This window comes from Piliocolobus tephrosceles, chromosome 1 (assembly GCF_002776525.5).
Source record: "Piliocolobus tephrosceles isolate RC106 chromosome 1, ASM277652v3, whole genome shotgun sequence".
Taxonomy (NCBI): Eukaryota; Metazoa; Chordata; class Mammalia; order Primates; family Cercopithecidae; genus Piliocolobus; species Piliocolobus tephrosceles.
Window position 1 is genome coordinate 144315263 of NC_045434.1, and position 17958 is coordinate 144333220.

A 17958-nucleotide genomic window follows, 5' to 3' on the forward strand; every position below is an offset into this window, starting at 1 on the left:
GAAGAGGAACGCATCCACTCTAGGTACAATATTCATTTATCGAGGATTAAAAACAGATCATGGGGAGATGTGCTCTGCTACAAGGGTTTGTGATAAAGGATTACTTTTCTTAATTATTATATTTTGCAAAAATTAATATTATCTTTAAAGCAAAATTAGGAATGCTTTTGCTCTCAAGGTATCAGGGACATCAGGACACTCCCAAGTCTGGATCTGTTTAGTAAACATTATCAATCTGTTCCCTTAACTGTAAATGTTTAGAAGCTGGAAATGCCTAACTTTCTGGAAATGTAGCCCAGCAAGTCCCAACCTCATTTTCCTAGCCCTCACTCAAAATGGAGTCACTCTGGTTGGAACCCTCTGACAATGTAACCATAATTGATTATTAACTCAATCTTCAACTCCTCTCTCCTCCAAAGAGGATGGGCTGGGTATGGGGCCAAAATTTTTAAGCTTCTAATCATAGCTTGAATTTGCTGGTGACCAGCCTCTATCCTAAAGCTATCCAGGAGCCCAACAAGAATATCAGAAAAAAAGACACTCCTATCAACCAGGAAATTCCACGAGATTTAGGAGCTCTGTATCAGGAACTGGCGACAGAGACCAAATACATACTCTTTCTTTCTTTCTCCTTCCTTCCTTCCTTTCTCCCTTCCTTCCTTCCTTTCTCCCTTCCTTCCTGCCTTCCTTCCTTCCTCCCTTCCTTCCTTCCTTCCTTTCTTTCTCTCTTTCGTTTGCTTGTTTTTTGTTTTGTTTTGTTTTGTTTTGATACAGGATCTCACTCTATTGCCCAGGCTGCACTGCAGTGGTGCAATCATAGCTCACTGCAGCCCAGAACACCTGGGCTCAAGTGATCTTCCTGCTTCAGTCTTCTGAGAAGCCGGGACTACAGGCACTTGCCACCATGCCCAGTTAATTTTTTAAATTTTAGTAGAAACAATGTCTCCCTATGTTGCCAGGGCCCTGGTCTCAAACTTCTGGGCTCAAGGGATCCTCCCACCTCAGCCTCCCAAAATGGTGGGATTATAGGTGTGAGACACCGTGCCTGGCCCAAATGTATATTTTTTATGTCACAGTGGTCTTAGGCAAGGTACTTACCCTTTTTATGTCTCAATTTCCTCCTGATGTGTTAGAAAGACAAATATAGGCCTGGCACTGTGGCTCACACCTGGAGGCTGAGATGGGCAGATCATTTGAGGTTAGGAGCTCAAGACCAGTCTGGTCAACATGGTGAAACCCCATCTCTACTAAAAATACAAAATTAGCCAAATGCTGTGGTGCGTGCCTGTAATCCCAGCTACTTGGGAGGCTAAGGTAGGAGAATTGCTTGAATCCAGGAGGCAGAAGTTGCAGTGAACCGAGATCACACCGCTGCACTCCAGCCTAGGTGACAGAGCAAGACTCTGTCTCAAAAAATAAAAAGAAAAAGAAAAACAAATATAGTAATGCTTATAAAGAACTAAGAATCTTATGGAAATTTTTTTTTTTTTTTTTTTTTTTTTTTTTGGAGACGGAGCCTTGTTCTGTCACCCAGGGTGGAGTGCAGTGGTGCAATCTTGGCTCACTGCAACCTCTGCCTCCCAGGTTCAGTTCAAGCAATTCTCCTGCCTCAGCCTCCCGAGTAGCTGGGACTACAGGCACACACTGCCATGCCCAGCTAATTTTTTGTATTTTAGTAGAGACGGGGTTTCACTGTGTTACCCAGGCTGTTCTCGAACTCCTGAACTCAGGCAATCCGCCTGCCTTGGCCTCCCAAAGTGCTAGGATTACAGGTGTGAGCCACCACACCCGGCTCTTAAGGAAATTTTTAACTTCAGTACTTGGACCTCCATAGGACCCAAAGAGGCAACTTTATTTCAATATAGTTGGTTTGCTTTGTAATCCCATGTATTTGTTTGTTTTATGCACATAGAAGCATTACTTTGAAAAGGGGGTCCCAGATTCTACCAGAAAGCCAAGAGGTCCATAAAAAAAAAAAAAAAGGTTAAGAACGTCGAACAAACCACCAAGACCACGTCCACCCCACGAGCACAGAGCCCCACTGCCCGTCCACATCTGTGTGATGGTGCGCATGGGTCAAAAGGACTCCTTCGAGGGTGACGAGGTCCAGAGCAAGAGAGTTATCCTGACCCTGAAGTATCTCATCGAGCACAGCATCGTCACCAACTGAGATGACATGGAGAAGATCTGGCACCACAACTTCTACAACGAGCTGTGTGTGGCTCCAAGGAGCACCTATAGTGCTGACCGAGGTCCCCCTGAACTCCAAGGCCAATCACGAGAAGATGACCCAGATCATGTTTGAGACCTTCAACACCCCAGCCATATACATGACCATCCAGGCCATGCTGTCCCTGTACGCCTCTGGCCACATCGTGATGGACTCCAATGAGGGAGTCACCCACACTGTGCCCATCTACGAGGGGTAGGCCCTCCTCCAGGCCACCCTGTTTCTGGACCTGGCCAACCGGGACCTGACTGATTACCTCATGAAAACCCTCATGGAGCACCACTACAGGTTTACCAGCACTGCCAAGTGGGAAATCGTGCGTGGCATCAAAGAGAAGCTGTGCTATGTCACCCTGGACTTGGATCAGGAGATGGCCAGAGCGGCCTCCAGCTCCTTCCTGGAGAAGAGCTACAAGCTGCCCAACAGCCAAGTCATCACCATTGGCAAGGAGCGGTTCCACTGCCCTAAGGTGCTCTTCCAGTCTTCCTTCCTAGGCATGGAATCCTGTGGCATCCACAAAACTACCTTCAACTTCATCATGAAGTGTGACGTGGACATCCTCAAAGACCTCTACACCAACACAGTGCTGTCTGGTGGCACCACCATGTTCCCTGGCATCCCTGACAGGATGCAGGAGATCACCACCCTGTTGCCCAGCACGATGGAGATCAAGATCATTGCTCCTCCCGAGTGCAAATTACTCCATGTGGACGAGTGCCTCCATCTTGGCCTCACTGCCCACCTTCCAGCAGATGTGGATCAGCAAGCAGGAATACAATTTGTCCAGCCCCTCCGGCCCCTCCATTGTCCACCACAAATGCTTCTAGGCGGAATTTTACTTAGTTGCGTTACACCCTTTCTTGACAAAACCTAACTTGCACAGAAAACAAGAAGAGATTGGCATGGCTTTGTTTTATGGGGGGCGGGGGGTGGCTTGATTCAGGATTTCAAAACTGGAACAGTGAAGGTGAGAGCAGTTGGTTGGAGCGAGCATCCCCCAAAGTTTTACAATGTGGCTGAGGACTTTGATTGTACATTGTTCTTTTTTTTAATAGTCATTCCAAATATCATGAGATGCATTGTTAATAGTCATTCCAAATATCGTGAGATGCAAGGAAGTCCTTTGCCCTCCTAAAAGCCACCCCACTTCTCTCTAAAGAGAATGGCCCAGTCCTCTCCTGAGTCCACACAGGGGAGATGATAGCATTGTTATTGTGTAAATTATGTAATGCAAAAGTTTTTTTTTTGTTTTTTTGTTTTTTGTTTTTTTTGAGACGGAGCCTCGCTCTGTCGCACAGACTGGAGCGCAGTGGCGCCATCACGGCTCACTACAAGCTCCGCCTGCCGGGCTCAAGCTCCGCCTCCCGAGTTCAAGCTCCACCTCCCGGGTTCACGCCATTCTCCTGCCTCAGCCTCCCAAGTGGCTGGGGCTGCAGACGCCCGCCACCTCGCCTGGCTAATTTTGTTTTTGTGTTTTTCGTAGAGACGGCGTTTCACCATGCAGTGTTAGCCAGGATGATCTCTATCTCCTGACCTAGTGATCTGCCCGCCTCTGCCTCCCAAACTGCTTGGATTACAGGCGTGAGCCACCATGCCCCGCCGCAAATTTTTTAATCTTTGCCTTAATACTTTTCTATTTTGTTTTATTTTGAATGATCAGTCTTCTTGGCCCCACTTTTTTGTCCCCCAACTTGAGATGTTTGAAGGCTTTTGGTCTCCCTGGGAGTGGGTGGAGGCAGCCAGGGCTTACCTGTACACTGACTTGAGACCAGTTGAATAAAAGTGCATACCTTAAAAAAAAAAATAGAACAATCATGACACACATTTATAAGATACATGGCATATTAAATGAGACTCCTCAGTGGGTCTTTTAACAGAGGCTCCAAAGCTGAGAAAAATAAATGTGAAGTACCCCGAACATTCTAAAAAAGAGGATGCCAAACCATCCCCACAGGACATGCTGGAAGAATGTGAAGCCCATTTAGCAATCCTCAGTTCTCACACACCTCCCAGGAATGATATGTCAGGATTGATGAAAGAAGATTGGGAAAAAAAAAGAAAAAAAAAAAGAAAGAAGATTGGAGAATAAACATGCCTAGTAGGGCCAGGTTTGGTGGCTTATGCCTGTAATCCCATCACTTTGGGAGGCTGAGTCGGGTGGATCACTTTGAGCCCAGGAGTTCAAGACCAGCTTGGGCAACATGATGAAAACCAGTCTCTATAAAAATGCAAAAACTAGCTGGGTGTGGTGGGGCACACCTGTAGTGTCAGCTACTCGGGAGGTTGTGGTGGGAGGATGACATGGGAGGGTGATGGCTTGAGCCCAGGAGATGGAGGTTGCTGTGATACAAGATCATACTACTGTACTCCAGCCTGGGTGACAGAACCAGACCCTGTTTTAAAAAAAAAAAAAAAAAAAAAAAGCCTAGGAGACAGTTTTCTGGAGTGCTGTGCATTTTTGTTCCCCATCCCCCAAGAGTGGGAAGAAGACACTGCTTATTCCACACTTTCTCCACCTCAAGCCAAGTAAAGGAACTTTAAGAAATTCAGATGAGTTGACTCTGTGCCCTGGAATTTATGTCACCTGGAAAAGTCTAAAAGCAATAGACTATCTAGAGAAGCCTTTGATGGCAGAACAGAGAGAGAGGCCTACAACAGAAGGGGCCTGTACTTGCAACTTTGCAAGAAAAATTTTCCTGTGGATCATATGAGTGTCACAGAATGTAGCCAGGCTTGAATTACCTTAGAAGGTTGTATCTTCAAACCAGGTTTAAATTGACCATCTAAAGAGTCAGCCACAGGTTTTTTTTTTTTTGTCCAGGATTGGAGAATGAAACAATAAGAGGTCCCCAGCAAAGGATACAGTCATTGAGGGACACACGAAAGGGACAAGAAAAGAGCCAGCATTTAGCAGTGAGCCACATGCAGAAGGTACCAAAGTCAGGCTTATTTTTATTTATTTTTTTAGATAGAGTCTCGCTCTGTCACCCAGGCTGGCGTGTAATGGCACAATCTTGGCTCACTGCAACCTCCACCCCCTGGGTTTGAGTGATTCTCCTGTCTCAGCCTCCCAAGTAGCTGGGATTACAGGCTTGTGCCACCAGGTCCAGCTAATTTTTCTTTCTTTATGGTTTTTTTTTTTTTTTTTTTGAGATGGAATCTCGCTCTGTCGCCCAGGCTGGGGTGCAGTGGCACGATCTTGGGCTCACTGCAAGCTCCTCCTCCTGGGTTCACGCCATTCTCCTGCCTCGGCCTCCCAGTTAGCTGGGACTACAGGCGTCCACCACCATACCTGGCTAATTTTTTGTATTTTTAGTAGAGACGGGGTTTCACTATGTTAGCCAGGATGGTCTCGATCTCCTGACCTCATGATCTGCCTGCCTTGGCCTCCCAAAGTGCTGGGATTACAGGCATGAGCCACTGCGCCTGGTCCTAATTTTTGTATTTTTAGTAGAGACAGGGTTTCACTGTGTTGGCCAGGCTGATCTCAAACTCCTGACCTCAAGTGATCTGCCCACCTCGGTCTCCCAAAGTGTTGGGATTACAGACATGAGCCACCGTGCCCAGCACCAAAGTCAGATTTAATTGCACTAGTTGGGTATATCTGACATTTTATTTAGAATAGTCAGGGTCACTGCTCATTCCAGCTGAAACAATATGTGACCAATGTACTTCATGAATGATTGATTAGTGGAAACTACATTTATCAAGTGACGATATTAAGCCTGAAGAAAGTCGTCTAGCACATTGAGGATGTAAAAGCAATTATATCACCTAAGTAGATGAACACTTTTAGGCAATTTGTAGCTCCAATTAATTTTTCTATTAACTGCAAAAATTTGGCAGTCCCCAGAAATACCTTAGGGCCTCCTTTCAAATGTATACAATGCTATAGGTCACATATTGGTCATTATAGCTTTAGTCTCATTACCCACTGCAAGTTATTTTACAGGACCCTTCTATGACTGAGCTAACCAAGGTATTTAGAACTCAAAGTATGGTTTTAAATGCTAATTTAGAACATGTATTCAGAGTATAGTGGTCTGTACATATCCAAATACTACAGATTCAGTTCCTCAAAAATGTTAAATATAGAGTTATCATATGGTCCAGCAATTCTACTCCTAGGTAATACCCAAGAGAAATGAAACATACATTCATACCAAAACTTGTACATGAATATGCATAGCAACATTATTCTTTTTTTTTTTTTTGAGACATAGTCTTACTCTGTCACCCAGGCTGGAGTGCAGTGGCACAATCTCGGCTCACTGCAATCTCTGTTTCCCAGGTCCAGGTGATTCTCCCATCTCAGCCTCACGAGTAGCTGGGATTACAGACACCCCCCATCATGCCAGCTAATTTTTGTATTTTTAGTAGAGAGTGGGTTTCACCATGCTGGCCAGGCTGGTCTTGAACTCCTGGACTCAAGTGATCCTCCAGCCTAGGCTTCCCAAAGTGCTGGGATTACAGGCATGAGACACTGTGCCTGACCTAGCATCATTATTCTTTTTTTGTTTTTTTGTTTTTTTGAGATGGAGTCTTACTCTGTTGCCCAGGCTGGAGCAGTGGTGCAATCTCGGGTCACTACAAGCTCTGCCTCTCGGGTTCACGCCATTCTCCTGCTTCAGCCTCCCGAGTAGCTGGGTTGCCAGGTGCTTACCACCATGCCTGGCTAATTTTGTTTTTGTATTTTTTAGTAGAGATGAGGTTTCACCGTGTTAGTCAGGAGGATCTCGATCTTCTGACCTCGTGACTCCTGACCTCATGACTCAATCTCCTGACCTCATGACCTCCATGGCCTCCCAAAGTGTTGGAATTACAGGCATGAGCCACTGCGCCTGAGCGCAGCAACATTCTTAATGGTCAAAAAGTAGAAACAACTCAAATGTCCATCAACTGATGAATGAATAAATAAAATGTGATATATTCATTTAACACATAATCATTCATATAATCATTTGGTCATAAAATGGAATCATGAACTGATAAATGTTATAACGTGGACAAATCTTAAAAACATTACGTTAAGTAAAGAAGCCTGTCAGGCGGGGCACGGTGGTTCATGCCTGTAATCCCAGCACTTTGGGAGGTGGAGGTGGGCAGATCATTTGAGGTTAGGAGTTCGAGACCAGCCTGGTCAACATGGTGAAACCCCATCTCTACTAAAAATACAAAAATTAGCCGGACGTGGTGGCATGCACCTGTAGTCTCAGTTATTTGGGAGGCTGAGGCAGGAGAATGGCTTGAACTCAGGAGGTAGAGGTTGCAGTAAGTCAAGATTGCACCACTGCACTCCAGCCTGGATGACAGAGGGAGACTCTGTCTCAAAACAAAAAAAAAAAAAAAAAAAAAAAAAGAAGCCTGTCACAAAGACTGTATATTATATATGGTTCTAATTATATACAATGTCCAGAATAGGCAAATCTATACAAAGAGGAAGCAGCACAGTGATTGCCTAGAGCTGGGAGAGTTGAGGGGAAATTAAAGTGACTGCTGAAGAGTACAGGGTTTCTTTTGGGAATGGTGAAAATGTTCTAAATTTATTTATTTATTTTTTATTTTTATTGTTTATTTTTATTTATTTACTTATTTATTTTTGAGATGGAGTTTCCTTCTGTCACCCAGGCTGTAGTGCAGTGATGTGATCTCAGCTCTCTGCAACCTCTGCCTCCTGGGCTCAAGCAATCCTCCCGCCTGAGCCTCTTGAGTAGCTTGTACTACAGGTACGTACCACCATGCCCAGCTAATTTTTGTATTTTTTAGTACAGACGGGGTTTCTCCATGTTGGCCAGGCTGGTCTTGAACTCCTGACCTCAAGTTATCCTCCTGGTTTGACCCTTTTTCAAAAAGAGAGAGAGAGACACCTGTGTTCTTTTGGAAGGTATTTACATCAAAATGTAAAATAACTAATGGACATCATAGAGATTTTTCAAGTTAAGAGCTTAGGTAAATAAGTTTATTCTAAAGTTCCTTTAACATAAAGAACAGTAAAATTTAAATTAAACTACAGGGAAACAAGAGTTCATATTTTGCATTTCTAAAAAATCTTACGACTTCAAAACTCTAGAAAACCGTGTGTCATTTCTAAGTTTATATTTTAAAAAGAGCTGCGTCTACTATGTATATATTTAAATGATGAAAATTTTGAGAATTACAAGAAAATTACTCCTTCTCTAACTTAAAAATTATATCTTGTAATTCATATTTTCCCATTCATTCATCTTTTTCAGTAATAGGTTTATTGATTTGTTCATTTCTTACATTGTGCCTTGTAGCGTGCTGAAGGCTGGAAATACTAGAATGAGTAAGAAAAATTCCTGCCCACAGCTTGGTTCAGGAAATGGAAAAGTGAACAAATCATTGCTATGTGTAATAATGACATTACAGTGTATACTGTATAATCAAGCAGCAATAATAATATCACTAAGGAACATGGTACAGAACACAAGGAAAGATCCACACAGCACAGCAAAGTCAGAAGAGGCTTCCCCTAGGACACGGATGTCCAACCTTTTGACTACCCTGGGCCACATTGGAAGAAGAATGGCCTTGGGCCATACATAAAATATACTAATACTAACAATAGCTGATGAACTATAAAAAAAAAAAAAAAAATGTTCCGTGAAGGTCAGGTGCAGTGACTTATGCCTGTAATACCAGCACTTTAGAAGGCTGAGGCAGGTGGATCACCTGAGGTCAGGAGTTTGAGACCAGCCTGGCCAATATGGTGAAACCCTGTCTTTACTAAAAATACAAAACTGGGTGTGGTAGTGGGCAACTGTAATCACAGCTACTCGGGAGGCTGAGGCAGGAGAATTGCTTGAACCCGGGAGGCAGAGGTTGCAGTAAGCCGAGATCTTGCCATTGCACTCCCACCTGGGTAACAAGAGTGAAACTCTGTCTCAAAAAAAAAAAAAAAGTTCCATTCATAATTTTCATGATATCCACTACCATGGATCAGCAAAAAAGTTTTTGCATTCAAAGGGTTGGACATGGCTGCCCTAGAAGGTGTCCCTTTAAAGGATAAATGGAATTCACTTTTGAGAGAAAAGGCATTCCCTGTATAAATAAAGTTGCACTAAGTAGGAGAGGCACAAGCAAATGTTTTGCCTTTCAGAAAAACGAAATGCAGGTTACAGTAGCTTGAGGACAGGGTGTTTGATTGGGCATAGCAAAAGACTAGGTAGGTGGAGTAAATTTGGGTCAAACTAAGGCCATGAGGGACTAGGAAGCAAGCAAGGTGCCCAGGTCATACAGTTAGAAGTATTTGCTGGTTCCTGCAAATATAGGGGTCTTAGATATTGCATTTTAGGCAATTTATTTGCCTCATCCTAGGACCTTGGTGAGAAAAAAACTCTTTGGGGGCAGGGAAGAGTCACTGAAGACTTACATGATTAGATATAAGTTTTAGAAAGTTATGTTTAGAAGTATGGCATTGGACTAAAGGAGACTGAGAATGGAGTTGGAAAGATATGTGAGGAGGCTACTAAAATAACCCAGGTAAGAATTTAGAGGATCTGTACAGAGGAGCCCTCCTAGGCTCCATCTCCCATGCAGTCACTTAAAAGTCTGTTATTTTAGACTCCTAAGTAACTCTCATGGCCCTTACCTTCCCTTGTCTGGATTCTGCAATAAGTAGCCTGCCTCTACTCTATGTCAGTCATTGCCATCCAAGTAATCCAATACATAAATCTCATTGTGTTGCTTCCTTTCCCAAACTTATTCATGTCCTTAGAAGAAAAACTACTTAGCAGACAAGGCCACTTATGATCTGCCTCTCTTGTCTAATCTTTTCCCCTAACCCCTGCCCTCAAGCTTTACTTTAGCAATACTGACCCCTTATAAGTTCCCAACTGCAATATATTCTTTCTTGCTGATGTGCCTTTGCCTATGCTCCTCCCTCTGCCAAAAATATCCCTCTTCCTCTGGAAGTGTACACTTGAAAACTATTGAGATGTACACTTTAAGTGGATGAATTGTATGGTATGTGAATTATATATCAATAAAGCTGTTATCAAAAAAATTATTACCATTTTTAAGATCAAGAAATTGAGGCTTGAAAAGATTGTGAAAATGGTAAAAGCTGGAGATCTGAAGCTGGAAAATGACCTAGAACATACTTGCACTGCATTGCATCAGTAGTTATGACAGTGCTGCGCTACTCCAAAAAAAAGGCCTGTGTTCAGTGAGGCACAGTGGCTCACTAGCACTTCCGGAGCCCAAAGTGGGCCAAGTAAGAAATTTTACTTGGCCTGTAAGCCAGTATTGGCTGTCTATGATATTGTGTCTTCCATTCATCTACTTGATTGTCATGGAAGCTGCCCTGTTCTTCCATGACCCTGACTCTCTGGCTGAATGCTCTTGGACAGGCATGGACCCAGGTGAAGATAGTAAATCCATTCTTTGGGATTTTTTTTAAAACAGGAACTCTGCTTTTGGAGAAAACTGTAAGATGGCAAATTAGAAAGTGAGTGATGGGCCAGCTACCGTGCCTCACACCTGTAATCCCAGCACTTCGGGAAGCCACGGCAGGCAGATCACTTGAGCCCAGGAGTATGAAACCAGCCTGCGCAATATGGTGAAAACCCATCTCTATAAAAAATACAAAAATTAGCCAGGCGTGGTGGAGTGCCCTTGTAGTCCAATCTTCTTGTGGGGCTGAGATGAGAAGATTGCTTGAACCCAGGAGGTCAAGGCTACAGTAAGCCGTGATTGTGCCACTGCCTCCAGTTTGGGTATCAGAGCGATACCCTACCTCAGAAAGAAAGAAAAAAAAAGTGAATGATAAAGAGATCATTAGAAAGCCCTTACATTATTTGAGTCCCTGGGTCTAGCTATCATTCCTTGGATTCTATAAGCCAGTGAGTCTCCTTTTTGCCAAAGATAGAGCATCCAAATTCTGTATCCCAGTTCACTTATGGGCGTCAGGTGGCTTACTGGTATGCCAAGGCAGGGATCCCTGCTGGAAACCTCTAACAGCAAGCATCCTTGTCTATTGATCCCAGTGTATTATAATTTTCTAAATGACCTGATCTGATAATCTAAGAAAACTCTGAGGAGCACTAGCTTAAACTAGAGCACCAATGCTAAACTGGGGGTGATTTTGCCCCTTGGGCGACTTTCGGCAATGTTTGGAGACATTTTTGTTTGTTATCGCTGGAGGAGATGCTACTGGGATCTAGTAGGTAAAGACTAAAGATGCTGCTAAACATCCTCCAGTGCACAGGAATCATCCTTCACAACAAAGAATTATTTAATCCAAAATGTCAATGGAGTGTCATTTTTCAGACACTTTGAGCTAGGGTAACCTGAATCATTACTGTAAGAGTGAACAGATGATAACAGATTCTTGGCAGAGACTTCAAACATCAGTGCCAAATTACACATCTAAGTTAAGATACCTGCATCATGGGTGAGGAAATAGGTGCTTCCCTCTCATCTCAAGACAAGTCTGAGGGGCTTCAAGAGGACCATTTGGAAAAGATGATATGTACCCCTGAATCTTACAGGGATGATATCTGGTAACTGATGTACATTTGAAAAGTTCTAAATCAAGAGGCTGAGGCTGCCTCTGAGCAGAAGATGCATATAGGGCCTGGGTGTGAAGGCTCATGCCTGTAATCCCAGCATTTTGGGAGGCTGAGGCAGGCAGTTCACTTGAGGTCAGGAGTTCAGGACCAGCCTGGCCAAAAATGACGAAACCCCGTCTCTGCTAAAAAAAAAAATACAAAAATTTGCCCGGCATGGTAATGCCTGCCTATAGTCCCAGCTACTCAGGAGGCTGAGGCAGGAGAATCACTTGAACCTGGGAGGCAGAGGTTGCAGTGAGCCAGGACTGTGCCACTGCACTGCAGCGAGACTTTCTCAAAAAAAAAAAAAAAAAAAAAAAATGCATATAGGGCTGATTGGGAAAAGTTCACACTTCTGTGCAAGATACTTGTATACTTTTTGTGGACTAAGTGAGAATCACATGTAGGAGATTTGGACTGAGTCACCTTGAAAGTGGCTGTCCAACAGGACTGTCAGTTTGGATGAGAGGATCCCTGGAAATCAGGGGACTAAGGACTAGGTCATAGCTGGCCATCCAGAAGATACATTGCTGAGCCAAGAGGCTGTAGGTGAGGGTTCCAGTGATGGACTCCATGGCAGAAGGGGTCAGCTTCAGACCTCAGCCATACCCAAAAGCCACTGACTGCTAAAACTGTGTCAGTCCAGAAAGATCCTTTCTGTTCTTGTCTTCTACAACTGTGGAGGGGCACAAAACAAAAAACTACTAAGCCAGGGAGAAGAGAGAACAAGGTAGAGGAAGTGGTAGATAATTTTTGATATTGCACTGGGCAGGATTTTTTTCTAATACTAGGTGTAAAAGGCCGTATTTTTTATTACTATAAAATCACTGGAGGACTTTTTTTTTTTTTTTCCTGACAGAGAGGGTCTTGCTCTGTCACCAAGTTGGAGTACAGTGGCATGATTATAGCTCACTCACTGCAGCCTCAAACTCCTGGGCTCAAGAGATCCTCCCGCCTCAGCCTCCGGAGTAGCTGTACTACAGACATGTACCGTCACATCCTGGTATTATTTTTAAAAATTTTTTGTAGAGACAGGATTTCACTTTGTTGACCAGGCTGCTCTCGAACTCCTGACCTCAATTGATCCTCCCACCTTGGCTTTGAAAAGTGCTGGATTATAGGCATGAGCCAACACACCTGGCCTGGTGGACTTTTTAATTACGTGACAGTGAGTGGAAAAGCAAAAATGCATTGCCTAAGATTTCTTTTAAAATATAATTTTCTCTTTTTCTTTCTTTCTTTTTTATTTTTGTTTTTTGAGAGACAGGGTCTTGCTCTATTGTCCAGGCTGGAGTGAGGTGGCACAATCATGACTCATGGTAGTCTTAATTTCCTGGACTCAAGTGATTCTCCCACCTCACCCTCCATAGTAGCTGGGACTATAGGCATGATCCACCATGCCCGGCTAATTGTTGCATTTTTTTGTAGAGACAGGGTTTCGCCATGTTGCCCAGGCTGGTCTTGAACTTTGGGCTCAAGCAGCCGCAGCCTCCCAAAGTGTTGGGATTACAGGCATGAGCTACTGCGCCCAGCCCAAAAACATATTTTATTTTATTTTATTTTGAGATGGAGTTTTGCTCTTGTTGCCCAGGCTGGAGTGCAGTGGTGCCATCTCAGCTCACTGCAACCTCCGCCTCCCAGGTTCAAGCGATTTTCCTGCCTCAGCCTGCTGAGTAGCTGGGATTATAGGTGCCCGCCACCACACTCAACTAATTTTTGTATTTTTGGTAGAGACGGAGTTTCACCATGTTGGCCAGGCTGGTCTCGAACTCCTGACCTCAGGTGATCTGCCCACCTCGGCCTTCCAAAGTGCTGGGATTACAGTCGTGAGCCACTGTGCCTGGCCCAAAAACATATTTTAAAGCCCCAGCTTAAATTAGGGTTTCTCAATAGTGGCACAAATGATGTCTGGGACTCTCTTGTAACATCAATGCAAAGGAATGTGACTAATTCTTTCTCCTACCAATCTTCCTCAGAAATATTGCCAACTATCCACTCAGGGGACAAAACCACCCCCAGTTGACTGCCAACCAGTTTTTGAGTCCTTCAATGCTAGGCTCTGGGAATATTATGAATAAGATAAATAGTCACTGCTCCCATTGAGAAGTTCAGGAGAGACAGGCAAAAAATTAAGTACACCAAAAAATTTAAGATAATTACAAATTATAATACATTCTCTAAAGGAAACAAGCAGGTTGCTGAAATGGGAAATAATGGGGTGAAGAGTGCTGTGTTAAACAGAGAATATCTAGGTAGGAGTTAGCCAGGTGAATGAGGGATAGAGATTGGGAGTATCTGTAAAATTGTCTCTACGGAAACAGCATTTACAAAGTTTTATTTACTATCAGGTACATAAGCACCAAAATGTATATTTTCTACATTGCTATTTTTTATTTGCCATTACTCAGTTACAAAAATGAGAAGGTATTTGTTTTTGATATGACCATTCAATTGTCTTCCTCCCTCCCTGTTTCTATCTCTCCTTTTCTTTTCTTCTTTTTCTTCTTACTCTTCATTTCTTCTTTTTTCTCCCTTTCATTAGAAGAGACTTCTTTTCTTTCTTTTTCTTCCTACTTTTCATTTCTTCTTTTTTCTCCCTTTCATTAGAAGAGACTTCAGTACCCGGTCTGATGCACAACTCTAAGTTGTACTATTTACATTATATTCTCCATGAATGGCACCTTTAGAATTCTGTTTCAGAATCAGTGTGACTCAGCTGGGTGTCCACATACCCTCTAGAATTCTACTCCAGAATCAGTGACTCAGCAGGGTGTCCACACTTTGGAATGTATAATCTATTCTCTCAAGGGGATGTTGATTGATTTATTTCCTAATGATAGTGGTCTTCCTTATAAGCCATTATAAGCCATTAGGAAATATTGTTTGAAGAAAAGTAAAAGCTAAGCAATCTGGACTGTGCGATAAAAGGATACATATAAATACCCAAGGACGAGAGGCAGGAATTCACTGAAGTTAAAAGTGGGAGAGGTATTGCATTGTATTCTATCAGAGTGCATTTGTTTTATGAGAACTTGTCCACTGCAAGGACTTCACTTGGTGTCCACCTGAGAAGTACTTGCCTACTATTATCTAGGCACTAGTCTTGAATTCCCGATCTCAGGTGATCTGCCTGGCTGGGCCTCCCAAAGTGCTGGGATTATAGGCATGAACCATGGTGCCTGCCCGTGAAACTTCTATTCTGTGAAATTTCTATTCTCCTCAGTGAACCCAGCATAGGTGATCATTTGTGGTGCAAATTGAGGCCTGAGTGTCAATGCCTACATAGAATTTTGTATCATGGCTAATTTATCTCATTTTTACCATAAAATAAGTAGAAGCTTTTATATTTTCTACCTATTCCAATGGAGATTGAGCATCTTGCATGATACTTGGGTACATGTTCCCATTTTGGAGACCAAAAAGTCAGATGTCATGAGACACATTGAAGCTGGCAATTTTAACAATTTTTAAAATTAATTTAACCTTTTTTATTCATAGATTTGAACTTCAATCGAGTGCATTTTAACAGTTACATAATTAGAAGGCAAGACTCCTTCAATGCTCCAGGCGCTAAGCAGATACTAAGGTTTCAATAAATATTTGCTTTGATCATCTTGATTTTGACCTAAGGGGAAAATGGTGAGATAAATTTCTTCTTTGCATAGATGGAAAAGGGAAACATAATTGCTTTCAGAGAATCTAGGTCTTAAGAAGTTGGGGGAAGACAGATGAGAGGAGGAAATACAATGTTGAATTGGGATAAGTTAAGTCTAATATTTCTTTGCACAAAGTTGGAAACCTGAGGCCCTTCAGTGGCCAGCCTTAATGCAGTTTTTGTAATGCATCGAGACAAGACCTTATAATGGTCGTAGTGTGTGACTGTGAAAGAGGAGGAGAAAACATGTAAAAAACGAAAAAAAAGCTCACAGCCTCAAACTGCTGCACATACCCTGTACAGTGAGTTTGCAGTCAGAACAGGGAGCCGGCCTGGGTCCCCGTACCTGGGCCTGACCCCCGTGGCCCCGCCCCTGGGGCGGGCTCCCTTTGAGGCTCCGCCCCCACCTTCCCTGACGCCCGAGACGCCTGCGGCGACCCCGGAGACACCGGAAGGAGCCGTGGCTGCTGCGGGAAGTCGCCGGTTCGGGAAGCGGACACCCCGAGGGCTGCGCTGCGGGGCTGTTTTCTGGCCCTCTTGACGCGACACTGCTCCTCTCCGAGGGCTGAGAAGGAAAAGAGGAGCTTGCGGAGGTGCGGCTGCAGGCCGCTGTTGGTCGCGCTGGCGGGTCCCGCAGGCCAGGCCGTGGAGGTGAGCGCGGCGCTGCTGGGAGGGGCGCGGGGCCGAAGGGCGTTTCGCTCGCCTCCGGGGGCCGGTCTCGGTTCCCGCTTCAGCGCTCCAGGGCTGCGGCCGCTGCAGCAGCCTCTTTTTCTTGGCCCTGGATGGTAGTGGGTGCGCGGGCGGGAAGAAGGCCTCGGCCCCTCGGTGCTCTGCGTTGCGGAGATAATCTAGTGGTCGTCCTGTCAGGGGTCGGTGGAGGCTGGGAACCGGTCGTTGATTTGAGGAAGGGTCCTTAGGGGTTCTTCTCTGGAAGAGGGAGGGGCAGGTGAGCCCGAGAGAGGGGGGTTCTGCTCCCTTCCTCGGTCTCCCCACTCAGGCTTGCCAGTCTCTCTCGGTGGGCGACTGAGAGCCCTGCAGCGCGCCAGTCCCTGGGTTCTGGTTTCGCTTTGCGGCGCTGTTGAGGGGGCCGGCCCCGTTTTTTGTTGTTGTGAACGGAAAAACCGAAGTGTCATCGTCCCTGGAATTTTTCTTCGACCAATGTTTGATCCTGATTGAGAGGTTACCCCTTACCTTCTGTCCATCTGCAGCCTTTGTTTGGTTGAAAGATCCATAGTGTGTGGTTTCCCAGACCTTTACTTATATTTCTCATATACAAAACGCTCTTCATGTGAATATTTACAGGGTTTTACGTTGAGCTGTTGGACGATGAGATTTTCCTGGGTGTTTTGCACTCAAGTACGGTTGGAGTTTACATTCTCATAGAATCAATATTAGGCCTGGAAAATTGAGCCAGAGGGTGAAATATTGGCAGGAGCATAGACTTAAATTGAGGGTGAATTTTACCGTAACGATCTCTAGGCCTTTTGCTTAATAAATATGTGGATTTCGAGAATCTTTAAGTTTAATCAGACTATTTTCCTTTAAGAAAAACGTTACAAAAAGTACGAGGCCGTTCTAGTTCCCTTTTACTGTCTTATCTGGAAAGGTCTGACCAAGTCACATTATCGTCATAGACTGATTTGAACATAATACAAATATTGCTGGTGAATTCATGCTATTTTAAATAAGGGAGAAAATAGGAATCTTAATGAAAGAATGCTAGTTTTAAGAAAAATAATAGAAATGGTTACACAATGCTAGGAGCTTTGTATTATTTCATTACTTTGGCAGGATTGAAAGAAAGGTCAGGGCTGGACTCACGCCTGTAATCCCAGAACTCTGGGAGGCCGAGGCGGGCGGGTCACGAGGTCAGGAGATCCGATACCATCCTGGCTAACACGGTGAAACCCGTCTGTACTAAAAAATATAAAAAATTAGCCCAGCGTGGTGGCAGGCGCCTGTAGTCCCAGCTACTTGGGAGGCTGAGGCAGGAGAATGGCATGAACCCAGGAGGCAGAGCTTGCAGTGAGTCGAGATCATGCCTCTGCACTCCAGCCTGGGCGACAGAGCGAGGCTGTGTCTCAAAAAAAAAAAAAAAAGAAAGTACAGTACGAAAAATATGATTGGAATAAAATATTTGACCTAATATGTGCAAGAGGGATAGTCTACTTAAGATTGCTTCCTATTTATATAGATCTGGTTTATGGCCAGCTTTCACTTTTTTTCTGTCTTTTCTGAACTTTTTGTAACTTAACAATAAGCAAATCTTTTTATACAACTGCAGTTTAATGACGTTAGATTGTAGTAAATAGGTGATTTTAAATATTTGAAATTCAGAATTAAGGAGATGATGATTCTTACATTTATGTAGTACTATTAGAATTTTCAGTGACCTTTCACTTACACAGTCTTACTTGATCCTCATGCCAGTCCTCTGAGTCTGGAATGCCAAGAAATAAAGTCTTTCCCCATGACAGAAACATTTCAAGATTGTGTAAGGA

General features: G+C 43.9%; 1 protein-coding gene and 1 pseudogene across 5 annotated transcripts in view; both read left to right on the forward strand.

Moving 5' to 3' along the window:
• Positions 1–2062: 2062 nt before the first annotated feature.
• Positions 2063–3057, forward strand: LOC111540630 (annotated as a pseudogene).
• Positions 3058–15877: 12820 nt separating this feature from the next.
• The window catches only part of USP33 (ubiquitin specific peptidase 33), a 65434-nt gene continuing 63353 nt past the window's right edge, over positions 15878–17958 (forward strand). For 2 of the 5 annotated variants that reach the window (XM_023209083.1, XM_023209093.1), the window contains exon 1: positions 15880–16108. The gene's annotated coding sequence lies outside the window, so the exon portion shown is untranslated. Of the gene's footprint in view, positions 16109–17958 lie in introns of all 5 variants that reach the window. The other 3 variants (XM_023209107.1, XM_023209103.1, XM_023209102.1) reach the window with 3 other exon arrangements.